Source organism: Mastomys coucha, unplaced genomic scaffold (genome assembly GCF_008632895.1).
Source record: "Mastomys coucha isolate ucsf_1 unplaced genomic scaffold, UCSF_Mcou_1 pScaffold9, whole genome shotgun sequence".
NCBI classification, from domain to species: Eukaryota; Metazoa; Chordata; class Mammalia; order Rodentia; family Muridae; genus Mastomys; species Mastomys coucha.
This window is the reverse complement of record NW_022196915.1, coordinates 65,804,702-65,813,349: the sequence shown is the minus strand read 5'-3', so window position 1 is coordinate 65,813,349 and position 8,648 is coordinate 65,804,702.

Sequence of the window (8,648 nt, the reverse complement as noted above, 5' to 3'; positions counted from 1 at the left end):
ACTCACTCTGTAGACCAGGCTGGCCTTGAACTCAGAAATCTGCTTGCCTCTGCCTCCCAAGTGCTGGGTGGCAAGGCGTGCGCCACCACCACCCGGCCTTAACTGGGTGTCTTAATTTGGGTTTTACTACTGTGAACAGACACCATGACCAAGACAACTTTTTTAAAAAAGATTTATTTATTTATATTTTACATGTATGAGTATACTGTAGCTGTACAGATGGCCATGAGCCATCATGTGTGTGGCTTCTGGGAATTGAAGTCAGGACGCCCCACTCCCTCCAGTCCACTCCCTCCAGCGTAATACACTGTAGCTGTCTTCAGATGCACCAGAAGACGGTGTCAGATCTCATTATGGGTGGTTGTGAGCCACCGTGTGGTTACTGGGATCCAAACTCAGGACCTTAGGAAGAGCAGTCAGTGCTCTTACCCGCTGAGCCATCTTGACAGCCCCCCAAGACAACTCTTATAAGGACAACATTTAATTGGGGTTGGCTTACAGGTTCAGAGGCTCAGTCCATTATCATCAAAGCAGGAACATGACAGCATCCAGGTAGGCATGACACTGGAAGAGCTGAGAGTTCTACGTTTTGTTCCAAAGGCAAAAAGGTGTATGTGCGCATGTGGAAAGGATGGGGAGGGAATGTTGATGGCATGGACTTTCTTCTACAGGCTTGAAATTTTCCTAAAGATGGGGCCAGCAAGAGGGCTCAGCAGGTGAAGGTGCTTGTCACCAAGTGTGGTGGCTTGAGTTGGATCCTTGGAACCCACATAATTGAAGTAGAGAGCTGACCCCTGCAAATTATTCTTTGAGGACCTCCTGCATGCTGTGGCACACACACACAAACACACACACAAACACACATACACACACACACACACACACACACATACACACACAAACACACACACACAAACACACATACATACACAAACACACACAGAAAGAAAGGGAAATGTCATAAAATGAGTGGAATTGCTATGAGGTTTATCCAATACAGTGATTTAAGAAAGGAAATGGAACTGGAAAGGCTATATATGTGCTTCATGAAGACAGTACAGAAATACCACACACACCAAGAGGGGGACTGGAGCCTGGCTCCTCAGGAAGCCCGCAGCACCTTTGGAGACAAACTGTCTGCACCCATCTATGCCCGTGACATTCTCTGCCGTGTTACTCATGGCCACAAATACACCAGTCCACTTTGGGCCTAGACCAGTCAACCTGTTTTAAAAACGTAAGTGCAGAATATAGCCTGTGAAGTATGAGGCAGAGATGCCAATGGGTGCCAAAGAAATTCAAAATGCTCAGTGAACCACTGCCTGGAAGGAAAGAGGGGATGTGTGAGGTAATTCTCTTTCAGAGCTGATCCTGCCACCCAGAGACAATGCAGGCCAGCCACACATCTTCCATGATCAGTCTGCTCAGAGCCCTTTGAAGAGTCAGTCATACTAGCATCTTTTGGGGGTGGTCACAGTTTATTCCCTCAAAAACATCCTATTTCAAAAGAATGGATTCAGCGTAAGAGTTAGTGTATTGGGTTTCTACATAAAAGAAACACAAGTGAGACCAGGGAAGTGTGTTTGTGTGTGTGTGTGTGTGTGTGTGTGTGTGTGTGTGTGTGTAGTACAGCTTAGGTGTGGAGCTTTGGCCTCCCATGTGAGCCCTGGGGTCCAACCCTAGAACTGAAACAAATAAACAAAATGAACAAAAAATAAACACAAACTATTGAAAACAGTAAGAATCTGAGCTAAGGGACCCAGCTTTCTTGGGGTGTCTGTGGGGAGTCCTCTCCTTTGAAAACTATTGTGTACTCCTCTGCTCTCTGAAATAATTTTAGGGTGCCTCCTACACTTTTCATTCTAAGCCTGCAGAGTCCATTGCACCTGAGAGTTCCTGGGCCTGGTGGAGAGCGGAATATATCCCTAGGTGGAGACAGGCTCTTGTCTCTCTTCTTAAGGGTTAACTAACTCAGCGCTGTGGCAGGCCAGGGACCTGGCTGGCTAGGGAGACCATAAGAAGGCCGCTCACCTTAAAGTACTTTTTCTGCTCAGACTTAATCACCCACCCCCCCGACCCCCCAAGCGCAACCCCCGACCCACAATGTAGCGCCTACAACCAGCGGCCAGGAGGCTCAGGGATCTGTCCCAGTCTGATGGCTGACCTAGAACACAGAACTATTTGTTTTTCTTTTCTGCAGTAGGACCAGGGCCCAAGAATGTTTTTAAAACTCCTTAACCAAAGCGCTGGGCTTCCTAACACCTTTTCTAAGGATCCCCCTCGTAGTGCTAACAACCCCCACTCCCACCCCCCCAAACCCCCCACCCCCCCACCCCTCCTGTGTGGCTGGCCATCTCCAGGTGACTGACCTCTAGGCTAGGCTGCTTTATCTGAAATAACTTGACTGTTTTTCTTCTTTTCTCCCTTCCAGGCAGCCAGGAGATCTGCAGCTTGCCTGTCCTAAGGTTCTCCTCCTAGACTCTAAATACTGTCCTCGGGCTTCTTTGTGTTCAGGAGGTGGGTGGGGGTGGGGGTGGGGTGAGGCGATGGGAGTGGATATGGATTCTGTTTGTGTTCCTACTTCTATTAATGAAACTAGGAAGCCTGAGAGCAGAACTTGATTTCCCAGGTATCATATGACCAGGGATGGCGAACATCCACCCTCCCAGACACTGGCCACACTCTGTCCTACTTTTAAATTCTTTAGTTAGCAAAACACCCATGTACAGAAAATAAAAATACATCTCAAAAATTTAGTTAAAAAAACCTAAGGTTCCAGGCCAACTGAGACTATATAATGAGACCCTGTCAATCAAGAATTAGAGAGAAAGAGAGAGATCTTGATCATCCTTATTCCCTTATTTAGTAGAATACAAATTCATGTACTAAATCCACCTATCACCCATTTAAAAAAAAAAAAAAAGCAAGCACTCTGATGACCGGGACATAATTTTTCCTTTAAACTTATTCTTCCATACCAAATTTTCTGTTTTGTTTTTGATTGAGGAGTGTTCATAATTCTCTGGAACCCAAATCCCTATGTAAATTAAAATTAGAAAAATTTGCACTTTCAGAGACTACCAGGCTTAAGGAAGTTAAAATAATGTGTGTTAAATGTTTTCATAAATGGCCAACATAAAAGGAAATTTTCATTAGGCTTTTGAACTCATAGGCCATGAATCCCATGACAAATACTACATATTAATGGATATCATTTGTTTCTCTCTCTCTCTCTCTCTCTCTCTCTCTCAAAGATTTATTTATTTATTATATGTAAGTACAATGTAGCTGTCTTCAGACACACCAGAAGAGGGCATTGGATCCCATTACAGATGGTTGTGGACCACCATGTGGTTGCTGGGAATTGAACTCAGGACCTCTGGAAGAGTAGTCAGTGCTCTTAACCACTGAACCATCTCTCCAGCCCCTTATTTATTTCTCTTTATTCTCTCTCTCTCTCTCCTCTCTCTCCTCTCTCTCTCTCTCTCTCTCTCTCTCTCTCTCTCTCTCTCTATATATATATATATATATATATATATATATATATATACATACACACACACACTCACACACACATACACACATACACAATATATAGCAGTTAACTTTAAGTGTACGAAAGAGCACAAGAGCGGCAGGTGGCGTCCATCTGTTGTAGTAACCACTTCACCACTGGTAACATTGTTATACTCCACAAGCACTTGGGAAATCCTTTGCAGTCTATACTCTATTGTACAGACTGGGGCAGAGGACTCAATACCATCAGTTCTTTGAAGTTCTTAGCCCTTCTTCCTTTTTTTGTTTTGCCAAAAATCCTGTTGATCTTTCCTGGAACACTCTAGCAGCTCCTTCCCGAGTGAGGTAAAAGGTGAAGGGCAACAATATGAGTTGGCCTGTGCTGACTCGGCCCCCACCTCCCTCCATAGGCTGCAATGTGGGAGAGGCCAGGCTGGGTCCCCAGAGAACAGCCCTCCTGTGGAGGCAGATGAGCTTCTGGGAGTAATAGCTCTGTTCCTGGCCTCTCCTGCCCTGAGGTGTAGGGTACGCCAGCTCCCAACATTCCCTTTTTTTTAATGCCTTCAATTAATGTTTACTAAAAATCATCCATATTGCAATAGGCAGTCGTTCATTTTTTCTGCTGTATGTTATTCCACATTGTGAGTATATTACAGTGTACCACTCTAGTCTCCTACGTAAGAAGGTTCGGTTTTCACATTTCTTGTAGTGGGTCTTTTCGTGGTTCTTTTCTGGCACACACTTGGGGTCTTAGTCCATTTGTGCCTCTGTGGAGCCTTCCTGTAAGTCCTGTAGTAGGGAGGATCTCTGTGAGTTCAAGACCACCTGATGTACATTCTGAGATCCTGTCTCCAAACAAAGGAAGAATAAAAAGTGCCTGTTAGAAGAGAACAGGATTCTTTAAAAACATAATTTCTAACCCTTGCCTCTCTCTGGTCCTTCCTTTTTTTTTTTTTTTCATCCCCCCTTTCCTCTCCCTCCCTTCACCTATCACTATTTTTAAGATGAAGCAAGCATCTAGAGAAACAAACCACAAACTAAACATCCACCCAACTCAGAAAAAGTACCAGATCTAAAGGGAGTTAGAATCTTTTTTTTTTTTTTTTAAGATTTATTTATTTATTTTATGTGCATGAGTACACCATTACTCTCTTCAGAGGGCATCAGATCCCATTACAGATGGTTGTGAGCCACCATGTGGTTGCTGGGAATTGAACTCAGGACCTCTGGAAGAGCAGTCAGTGCTCTTAACCGCTAAGCCATCTCTCCAGCCCGGTAGTTAGAATCTTTGTTGGCTTTTTGATCTTGGTTTTTCGGCCCCTGAGCTCTAACCAAGGCTTTCACAAGTGCTAGACAAATGCTTCACTCCTGAGCTGGCCCCCAGCCTAGTCAATGTATTCAGATGTATTCTGTGTTTATCCCACCACAGTGCACATCACTGGTACCCAACACCAGTTAACAAGCTGGTCGATCCGCTATGCTGGATTTTTTGTATACTTAACTCTGATTTCTTTTCAATTGAGAACAGATGGGAACAGACATGCTTTTAAGACATTAAACAACATAGAAGATAATTTTTCTGCCTCTGGGTTTTGTGCCCTGTTGGCTATAAGAATAAAGCAGCCACTTGCAGGAAGAGAGATGGGGGTTAATTTGAAAGACATGCTATGTAATGCTATGAGAGGCTTATGGCTGAAAGCAGTGCTTTATGGGAACCCAGAAGCAAAACGGAGTGGAAGAGGATGGGGTGCTGACAGGCTGCCACAGTGCTGTCCTGGCAGTGGCTCCATGGGCCTTTAGATTGTTTTAATTTGTTGGTGGATAAACTTTATTTATTGATTTTTTTGGGGGGGAGGAGTTGGGTTTTTGTTGTTTTGTTTTGATACAAGGTTTGTATTCTATAGCCCAGGTTTGCCCAAAACTCCTGGTACTCCTCCAACCTCAGTCCCCCTCCAGTCCAGAGGCTTCACGCTTTCTACCATCAAATCCCATCATAGTGAATTCTTTTTTTTATCCAGTGCTCAGGATCGAACCCAGAACCTTGCATGCTCTGGACAAGTACTATGCGTCTGAGCCACATCCCAGGTCTGAACTCGATTTTATACAACAGGTGCCACATTGCAAGGTGGCATCTCAAGAATACTGATTTGGGTGACAAGCCATAAAGTAGTGGCTTCTGTTGCATCAGCTTCTTTTGTGTTATTAACATGTCACGATTTCTGTAGATTGGTCAGGAAGAGAATACTAAATAAGAATGGACAGCAGGACAGTGCTCATTTGTGCTGTCTGCAGAGGGCTGGGACAGAGTCGGAAGAACCCTCACTGATCTATGCAGAAATTTATGCAAGAACTTCACATTTTGTATTTTCTCCGACTTAGAAATGTAACCTCTATGAATATATTCTTGAGCTGGCGAGAGGTCTCAGGGGATGACACTTGTCACCAAGCCTGATGACCTGAATTGGATCCTCAGAACCCACATTGTGGAAGGAGAGAACAGACTCCACAAAGTTGCCTTCTGACGTATACACACACACACACACACACACACACACACACACTTAAAATAACTTTAAAAAGAAAAATCTGGAATGAGTTTAGATATATAAATCCTAGAATATTTGTTGAAGTATGACTTTTTAATAGTAAACATGGGGGAAATATAAGTGTGAAAAACTAGGGTATTTTTACCCATTTTAACTTAGTCACTTTGTATTTGGTGCCTTTTCTGTTGTGATTATTAAAAAGATAAAAAAGTATAAGATTATGTTCTACAGGGGGTGTGGTGAGGTGTGGGGGAAGGGGGTGCCTCAGCAGGCCCATGCCACAGCATCTCTTCCCCCTGAGGGACCAGCCACAGGACAGTATAGTATACAATAGAGTTTATTCAGGGCATGGGGAGGGGAGTTAAGAGGGTAGTAGAGGCAGAGAGAAGGAAAGAGTAGAGAAGTAGTGGATGGCCATGACCACATGAAGAGAGGGTGAAGGGAATGGGGAGAGAGGGGGAGCAAGAGGCAAGAGAGAGAGGCAAGAGTAAGAGGAGGGGGCAAGCAGCCCATTTTATAGTGGGCCAGGCCTACCAGGCTGTTGCCAGGTAACTGTGGGGAGGAGTATACCTGGTTGTTGCCAGGTAACTGTAGGGGTGGAGTCCCGACAGAATATCAACCCTTTCTTTACCCAGACTTCTATTAAAATGAAGAGAAACGCTGCTCAGTGGCATGGAAACTGATCATACGATTATGCATCATAAACAGAACGGCATTCAGGTGGCCAAGGAATGCCTGAAGGTAGCAAGCCTAAACTGGACCCCCAAGAAGAGAGGAGGGGGCCACAGCACTGAGAGGGACCCAGAAGGCCAGGAGGGGTGACTGTGGCAGCCACAGTGGGCAGAGCACTGGGAAACAAAAGGCAAAAAATCTGGGGGTAGATATAAGCACGTGTCGACCCTAAGAGAGTAAGGCAGGAAGAATATCAGAAACAGACTGTTAAAAAAACATCCAGCCCAAAGCAGGAAGCCAGCTGCTGCTGCAGCTGGGGAAGCATTGGTCCCTTAAAGAGCATGTTCGATGAGAGTCCATGTTCAGCAAAACACGGTACATCTAAGCATCCGTTGTGATCTAAGCACCTACAGGTGCCAGGCACTGTAGACATATTGATGTATTGTTCTCCATACGAAGCTTGGAAAGGCCAGAGGTCAAGGCCACATGTCTCTGTAACTGGGAACTGCACTCTGGCCTGCCTTAGGGCAAAGCTGGTATGGCACATCAGGGAAGAAATGGTTGGGAACGACGGTCTCTAGTAATGCGGAACAGGATCCAGGCAGTGTGGGGACAGCCCAGCCAAGTATGGTGTACTTATGGTGGGTGCCTTATCAATGTCTCAAACAACAGCAGCAACAACAATGACACACACAGCAATGCTGTGGGCCATCTCTAAAAGCAAATTGGGGACACATTGAATATAATTCCGAGTAAATGACAGAACCCAAGGTGGTCTGTGCCATCAGATTGCTCTGTTTGTGTGCCCTCATGTGAGAGAACTAGAGGTGATTGTTCAACATCTGTTGACAAACAGGGAACCTAGTGCAGAGAAGAGCCATTCCCTCTATTATGACTTGATTAGCAAAACAATATTTTCATCTTATAAATATTTTGAGTAGTTAGCAGTCCCTTAACCATTAAAATTTAAAAACCACTGGGCTGGGGTGTCACTCACTGGCAGAGAGCACTTACCTAGAATGCACGACACCCTTAGTTGGTTCCCAGAATTGCATACAAATTATATTTCTTAACATAGTTATATATGACTTTCATAACAAATTTGGATTTTTGAGCATTGATAAAATATTTTTACATTTATTTATTTGCGTGTGAGCATGCGTGCACATTCCTATGTGTGTACATTCCCATGTGTGTGCATGCTTGCATTGTGCTTGCATATGTATGTGCCATGATATATATGTGTAGAGGAAGTCAACTTTTAGAGTTGATATGTGGGTTCTGGGGATCAAACTCAGGCTATCAGCTTTGGTAGAAAGTGCACTTAACCACTGAGCCATCTTGCAGACTCCAAATTTTGAATGTTTTGACAGGTTAAGATCCTTATCTACCAGAGGTGGATGTGGTGGGCGCACACCTTTGGTCAAACCACTCTGAAGGCAGAGACAGGTGGATGGATCGCTGTGTGTTTGAGGCCAGCCTGGTCTACAGAGTGAGTTCTAAGCCGTATAGTGAGCCAGAGCTGTATAGTGAGACCCTGTCTGAAAAACAAACAACAGAACAAGTGAAATCTTTATCGATCTTAAGTAAGAGATTGTTATCAACATTTTCCAAACACTTGATTAAGACACTAACTAGTTCAAGAGACGGGCAAAAGGCAAGGTACTTAAAAAGCCACTTGCCCATGCTTTTACACCTAGCTCCTTTCCTATACTGTTTTTGAGATCCATCTATATTATGGCGTGTGTCAGTGATTCACCCTCTCTTGTTGAAAGTTACTTCTTTCTTCCTGCTCATAGACTTTGGGCTGGTTCCCACTCTGGGGGCTCTTATGGATCAAACTGTTTCTAGCTAGCCCGGCCTTGCTAGGTCCTACCCTGGTATCTTGCTTTCATTCGGGTCCGGTGCAAGGAA